Below are 8,102 nucleotides of genomic sequence, written 5' to 3'. Positions count from 1 at the left end.
CTCCAGCTAACAGAGGGGGAATTTGTTGAATAGCCCATTTCAGAAAAAAGAAATAGAAAGGCAAAAACAACTCCCAAAGAAAAAAACCCCGGACCAGATGGATTTACATGGAATTTTTACCAAACATTTAAAGAACAATTGGCCCCAATGCATATAAATTATTTGATAAAAATAGGGAATGAAGGAGTCCTACCAAATTCCCTTTCCCAGACACAGACATGGTATGATACCTAAACCAGGTAGGTGAAAACAGAGAAAGAAAATTATAGACCAATCTCCCTTGAAATTGATGCTAAAATCTTAAATAAGATATTACAAAAAAGACTACAGAAAATCATCTCCAAGATAATACACTAGATAAGAGGATTTATACCAGGAATGCAGGGGCTGGTTCAATATTAGGGAAAACATAATATAATTATGTTAATAACCAAAATTAACAAAACCATATGATCATCTAATAATGCAGAAAAAGCATTTGATAAAAACCAACATCCATTCCTATTAAAAACACTTGGAGTATAGGAATAAATGGATTTTCCTTAAAATAATAGAATCTATTTAAAACCATCAGTAAGCATCAATTGTAATGGAGACAAACTGCAACCATTCCCTTTAAGATCTGAGGAAACAAGGTTGCCCACATCACGTACTATTTAATATTGTATTAGAAACGCTAGCTATAGCAATAAGAGCTGAGAAAGAGATTAAAGGAATAAGAATAGGCAATGAGGAAGCCAAATTATCACCTTTTCCGATGACATGATGGTATACTTAGAGAACCCCAGAGATTTGCTAAAAAAGTTATTAGAAATAACCACAACCCAGCAAAGTTGGTTATAAAATAAACCCACATAAGTCATCAGCATTTTTTATATCATAACAAAATCCAACAGTCAGATTAAAAGAGAAATTCCATTTAAAGTAACTACTGATAATATAAAATATTTAGGAATCTATCTGCCAAGGAAAAATCAGAAACTTTATGAGCAAAATTAAGAACTTTTAACACAAATTGATTAAACAATTGAAAAAATATTAAATGCTCTTGAAGGCGAGCAAAATAATAAAGATGACAATTACCTAAACTAATCTTTTATTTAAAGCCATACCAATCAGACCCCAAAAAACATTTTAATGACCAGAAAATAACAACAAAGTTCATATGGAAAACAAAAGGTCAAGAATTTCAAGGAATTAATGAAAAAATCAAATGATGGTGGCTTAGCTGTACCCAGATCTAAAACTATACATAGAGCAAGACCAAAACTATTTGGTATTGGAAGGAATAGATTAGTTGATCAGTGGAATAGATTAGGTTCAAGGGATGAAACAGTCAACAAAAATAGAACCTAGTTTTTGAAAACCCAAAGATCCCAGCTTTTGGGATAAGAACTTACTGTTTGATAAAAATTGCTGGGAAAATTGGAAACTAATATGGCAGAAACTAGGATTGATCCATACTTAAGCCTTACACCAAGATAAGGTCAAAATGGGTTCAACCCAGGCATGAATGAAATTATTAATAAATTAGAGGAACATAGGATAGTTTACCCTTCAGACCTGTGGAAGGGGAAGGTCTTTATGACCAAAGCAGAACAGAGATCAATTTTGATCACAAAATAGAAAATTTCCCTATTACCCAAACTGAAAAGTTTTTAAAATAAAACTAATGCAGACAAGATTGAAGGGAAGCAATAAACTGGGAAAATATTTTTTACAATCAGTTGATAAAGGCCTCATTTCCAAAATATATAGAGAATTAACTTAATTTTAAAAAATCAAGCCATTCTCCAATTGAAAATGGTCAAAGGATATGAACAGAAACTAGATGAAGAAATTGAAACTATTTTATATATGAAAAGATGCTCCAAGTCATTATTAATCAGAGAAAATGCAAAAAGACAACTCTAAGATACTACTACAACCTGTCAGATTGGCTAAGATGACAGGAAAAATAATAATTGTTGAGGGGATGGGAAACGGGGCATTGATGCATTGTTGGTGGAGTTGTGAACGAATCCAACCATTTTGGAGAGTAGTTTGAACTATGCTCAAAAAGATCAAACTGTGAGCCCTTTGATCCAAGTTTATACTGGGATTATATCCCAAAGAGATTATAAAGAAGGAAAGGGACCTGTTGTGCAGAATGTTTGTAGCCCTTTGTGTGGCTAGAAACTGAAACTGAATGGATGTCCAACAGTTGGAGAATGGTTGAAAAATTTGGGTTATAAAATTATGGAATATTACTGTTCTGTAAGAAAACCAACAGGATGATTTCCCTGGAGGGATTTTAAGAACTGAGCTGAATGAAATGAGCAGGACCAGGAGATCATTATCACTTAAAATAAAATACTAGATAACCAGTTCTGATGCATCAATCCTCAGCAACGAGATCAACCAAACATTTTAATGGAGCAGTAATGAATGAACACTATACCCAGAAAAGAACTTGGGAGATGACTAAAAACCATTACATTGAATTCCCAATCCCTATATTTATGCCCACCTGCATTTTTGATTTCCTTCACAAGCTAATTGTACAATAATTCAGAGTCTGATTCTTTTTGTACAGCAAAATAATTTTTGGTCATGTATACTTATTGTGTATCTGTTTACTTTTAATATATTTAACATCTACTGGTCATCCTGCCATCTAGGGGAGGGGGTGGGGGGGTACGAGGTGAAAAATTGGAACAAGAGGTTTGGCAATTGTTAATGCTGTAAAGTTACCCATGTATATATCCTGTAAATAAAAGGCTATTAAGAGATTAAAAAAAAAAAGAAATAACAAGCCTAAGAGACTGGACTGAAATACAAATGAGGTACATCTTCCTAAGGATATTAATAAATCAGACTGGTAGGAATAAAAAAAAGAAGAAACATATCAACAGTTCTATGAAATATATTTCTATCTCTTGAATTTAAAAAATTTGGTGTTCAGAATGCTATGTAAAAATGAAAAGGTGGTTAAGGAAAATGAAGTTTGGAAGAATGGTTGGAAAAATCTAGGTACACAGAGAGATTTCTCACACTAGAGAACATTCTCAATGAAATTGATGTTAATTCAAAAGATAAAAGCCTAATAATTTATATTCATACTTATGTATGTCTGTGTCCTTGTGTGTGTGTGTGTGTGTGTGTGTGTGTGTGTGTGTGTGAGTGTTTATGTATGTTTCTGTGAATGCTTACTTTCCTGATTATTAGATGGAGCTTATTGGCCAAACACATTAAGTAAGTTCATTAGTATTTCTATCTCAGACAGACACACCAGTTACAAATCCTTTATAAAGATATGAAAAAGGAACAAGAATTGTACCCAAAATTGAATAGGATGAAAAATGCATGGCAATCTACATTTGAAAAATTTCACCCTGCTCCCCACCTGCCCAGTGCAAAGATACAACTTTCTAAAATCAAACATCATGTGATTGCTTTATAGTTGAAAAATCTTTTAACATCACAAAGTTGTAGAAAAACTAAATAAGAGACAAAAGAGAGTCAAATGTGGACAAAAGAAAACTGTAAGTTATTTCCAACTGAGGAGAACTAGTGATGATATCACTAGTGACAATATGAAAGAAGTATATTATTGAAAAGGGTAATGGACTAGTCACGAAATACTAAAAAGAAGTAAGAGATGGGTAGCCTCTGTGTGTAGCTGATGCTTATGAAATATAAAGAAAGTAAAAAGAAGGGGAAAGAATAAAAGAAAAGATAAAAGAAAATAAATATATGTATATGCATGTACATATATGTGTATATAAAAATAGATGCAGATATATGGGAATTTGTATTTCAAAAGTATGTACTTTGTAGAGAATTTGTGAAAATTCAAATAGTGTCAGCATAATGTAGATCACAGTAAACATTTATCTTTTTTCTTTCTTTCTTTTTTTTAATTAAAGGTTTTTATTTACAAAGTATATGCATGAGTAATTTTCCCAACATTGACCCTTGCAAAACCTTTTCTTCCAAATTTTCCTCCCCTTCCTCCCCTCCCCTCCCTTAGCTGGCAGGTATTCCAATACTTGTTAATTGTGTTGAAATACATGTTAAATCCAATATATGTGTATATATTTATACAGTTATCTTGATGCATAACACAAATCAGATAAAGAAGGAAGAAAAAGAAAAATTGAGAAAGAAAACAAAATGCAAGCAAATAATAACAGAAAGAGGGAGAATGCTATGTTCTGTTAGACATTCTGTTCCCATGGTTCTCTCTCTGGGTGGAGATGGCTCTCTTCATGACTGAACAAGTGGAACAGGTTTGAATCATCTTATTGCTTGAATAGAGCCAAATCCATCAGAATTTATCATCATATACTCTTGTTGTTGCCTTGTATAATGATCTCCTGGTTCTGCTCATTTCACTTAGCATCAGTTCATGTAAATCTCTCCAAGCCTCTCTGAAATCATCCTGCTGGTCATTTTTTAAAGAACAGTAGTGTTCCATAGCATTCATATACCATAATTTCTTCAGCCATTCTCCAATTGATAGGCATCCACTCAGTTTCCAGTTTTGTGCCACAACAAAGAGGGCTGCCACAAACATTTTTGAATGTGTGGGTCCCTTTCCCTCCTTTAAGTTCTCTTTGGGATATAAGCATAGTAGAAACACTGCTGGGACAAAGGGTATACAGAGTTTGATAATTTTTTGAGCATAGTTCCAAATTGCTTTCCAGAATGGTTGGATTCATTCATAGTCCCACTAATAATGTATCGGTAACCCAGTTTTCCCACAAGCCCTCCAACATTTATCATTATCTTTTCCTGTCATCTTAGCCAATCTGACAGGTATGCAGTGGTATCACAGAGTGGTCTTAATTTACATTTCTCTGATAAAATAGTGATTTGGAGCACCTTTATATGTGGCTATAAGTAGTTTCAGTTTCTTCATCTGAAAATTGTCTGTTCATATCCTCTGATCATTTGTCAATTGGATAATGGCTTGAAATATTATAAATTTGAGTCAATTCTTAATATATTTTAGGAATTAAGTCTTTATCAGATCCTTTGGATGCAAAAATGGTTTCCCAGTTTATTGTTTCTTTTCTAATCTTGTCTGCATTAGATTTGTTTGTACAAAAATCAAGTTAATATAATCAAAATTATCTATTTATAATCAATAATGATCTCTAATTCTTCTATGGTCACAAATTCCTTCCTCCTCCACAGATCTGAGAAATTAACTATCCTATGTTCTTCTAATTTGTTTATAGTATCATTTTTATGTCTATGTCATGAACCCACTTCTACCTTATCTTGGTATATGGTGTTAGGTGTGGGTCTATGCCTACTTTCTGCCATACTAGTTTCCAATTTTCCCAGCAGTTTTTGTCAAATAGTGAATCCTTGTCCCAAAACACAAGGCCTTTGGGTTTGTCAAATACTAGATTGTTAAATTAACTATTTTGTTCTGTGAACCTAACTTATTCCACTGATCAACTTCTCTATTTCTTAGCCAGTACCAAATGATTTTGAAGGCTACTGCTTAATAATATAGTTTTAGATCTGGTACATCTAGACCAACTTGATTTACTTTTTCTTCATTAATTCCTTTGAAATTCTTGACATTTTGTTCTTCCAGATGACATTTTTGTTATTTTTTCTAGTTCAGTAAAATAGTTTCATGGGAGTTTGATTGGCATAACACTAAATAAATAGATTGGTTTAGGAAGTATTGTCTTCTTTATTATATTTTCTTGACCAATCCATGAGCATTTGATATTTTTCCAATTTCATAGATCTGACTTCATTTGTGTGGAAAGTGTTTTGCAATTTTGCTTATATAGTTCCAGAATTTCCCTTGGCAGATAGATTCCCAAATTTTATATTATCAACACTTATTTTAAGTGGAATTTCTCTTTGTATCTCTTGCTGTTGAATATTGTTTGTGATGTATAAGAATGCTGATAATTTATGTGAATTTATTTGGATGCTGCAACTTTGCTAAAGTTTTGGAGTATTTGTTTGGGGTATAAGTCCAGTAGAAACACTGTTGGATCAAAGAGTATGCACAGTTTGATAACTTTTTGAGCATAGTTCCAAATTGCTCTCCAGAATGGCTGGATGTGTTCACAATTCCACCAACAATGAATCAGTGTCCCTGTTTTCCCACATCCCCTCTAACATTCCCCGTTATCTTTCCCTGTCATTCTAGCCAATCTGACAGGTGTGTAGTGGTATCTAGAGTTGTTTTAATTTGCATTTCTCTGATACTGTATGAGGATACTGATATGATACTGTATGGGGATGTATTCTGATGGAAGTGGATTTCTTCGACAAAGAGAAGATCTAACTCAATTTCAATTGATCAAGGATGGACAGAAGCAGCTACACCCAAAGAAAGAACACTAGGAAATGAATGTAAACTGTTTGCATTTTTGTTCTTCTTCCTGGGTTATTTATACCTTCTAAATCCAGTTCTCCCTGAGCAACAAGAGAACTGTTCAGTTCTGCACACATATATTATATCTAAGATCTGCTGTAACCTTTTTAACATGTATAGGACTGCTTGCCATCTGCGGGAGGGGTGGAAGGAGGGAGGGGAAAAATAGGAACAGAAGTGAGTGCAAGGGATAATGTTGTAAAAAATTACCCTGGCATGGGTTCTGTCAATAAAAAGGTATTAAAAAAATGAAAATAAAAATGTTTTGATGTATTTCTAATAAGTTTTTATTTGATTCTATGGGTTCTCTAAGTATACCATCATATCATCTGCAAAGGGTGATAATTTGGTTTCCTCATTACATACTCTAATTCCTTTAATCTCTTTTTCTTCTCTTATTGCCAAAAGTAGCATTTCTAATACAATATTGAATAGCAATGGTGATAGTGGGCAACATTGTTTCACCTCTGATCTTATTGGGAATGGTTCTAGTTTTTCCCCATTACTTATGATGCTTGCTAATGGTTTTAAATACATGCTGCTGACTATTTTAAAGAAAAATCCATTTATTTCTATACTCTCTAGTGTTTTGAATAAGAATGGGTGTTGGACTTTATCAGATGATTTTTCTGCATCTGTTGAAATAATTAAATGTTTTTGTTAATTTGTATATTGATATCATCAATTATGCTAATAGTTTTTTTTTTTTTTAATATTGAACCAGCCCTGAATTATTTTTATAAATCTTACTTAGTGGTGGTGTATTATCTTGGGTGTACAGAGCTGATACTCTAAAAAGTTGTGCTTGAATCAGGCAGCAGAGCACTTAAGACTAATTATCTATTTGACATGAAATAATGGTTCTATAAACATATATTTAGATGATATGGTAATATAATGGCTCTCCTCATGATTGGTGCTCATTGAATGGTTGGTGATGAGGTAATTGTAGGCAAGGATTGTAGGGCTGAGGGAGAGAGGTTGGGGTCACTTGGTTGCAGGACAGGGAGAGAGTGTAGAGACTGCAGACTCCAGAATCCAGGATACATTTTTGGCAAGTCTCCTGCTTCTTTCATTTCTCCCCTTAAAGACCAAAGACTTTGACTGATTTTGACTCTGACAGAGTCTGAGTACCTCCACGGAGCTAGCCTGGACATTATATTTCTTGCCTCAATGTGGACTAAGTACTTGCAAAAAGCTAGACTGTAATTTTAGTGAAGAAGTCCCTGTGACCAGGATATAAGGTGAGTATTAAAATAGACAAGCAGGAAACTTTTTTTTTAACTTTTTTTTAAATAGCCTTTTATTTCCAGGTTATATGTATGGGTAACTTTACAGCATTGACAATTGCCAAACCTCTTGTTCCAATTTTTCCCCCTCCTTCCCCCCACCCCCTCCCCCAGATGGTAGGATGACCAGTGATGTTAAATATATTAAAATATAAATTAGATACACAATAAATATACATGACCAAACCATTATTTTGCTGTACAAAAAGAATCGGACTATGAAATATTGTACAAATAGCCTGTGAAGGAAATCAAAAATGCAGGTGGGCAAAAATATAGGAATTGGGAATTCAATGTAGTGGTTCTTAGTCATCTCCCAGAATTCTCTCTCTGGGCAGAGCTGGTTCAGTTCATTGCTGCTCCTTTGGAACTGATTTGGTTCATCTCATTGCGGAGGATGGCCAGGTCCATCAGAATTG

Source organism: Sarcophilus harrisii, chromosome 1 (assembly GCF_902635505.1).
Source record: "Sarcophilus harrisii chromosome 1, mSarHar1.11, whole genome shotgun sequence".
Classification (NCBI taxonomy): domain Eukaryota; kingdom Metazoa; phylum Chordata; class Mammalia; order Dasyuromorphia; family Dasyuridae; genus Sarcophilus; species Sarcophilus harrisii.
The sequence above is the reverse complement of the archived record's forward strand: the minus strand, read 5'-3'. Positions refer to the sequence as shown.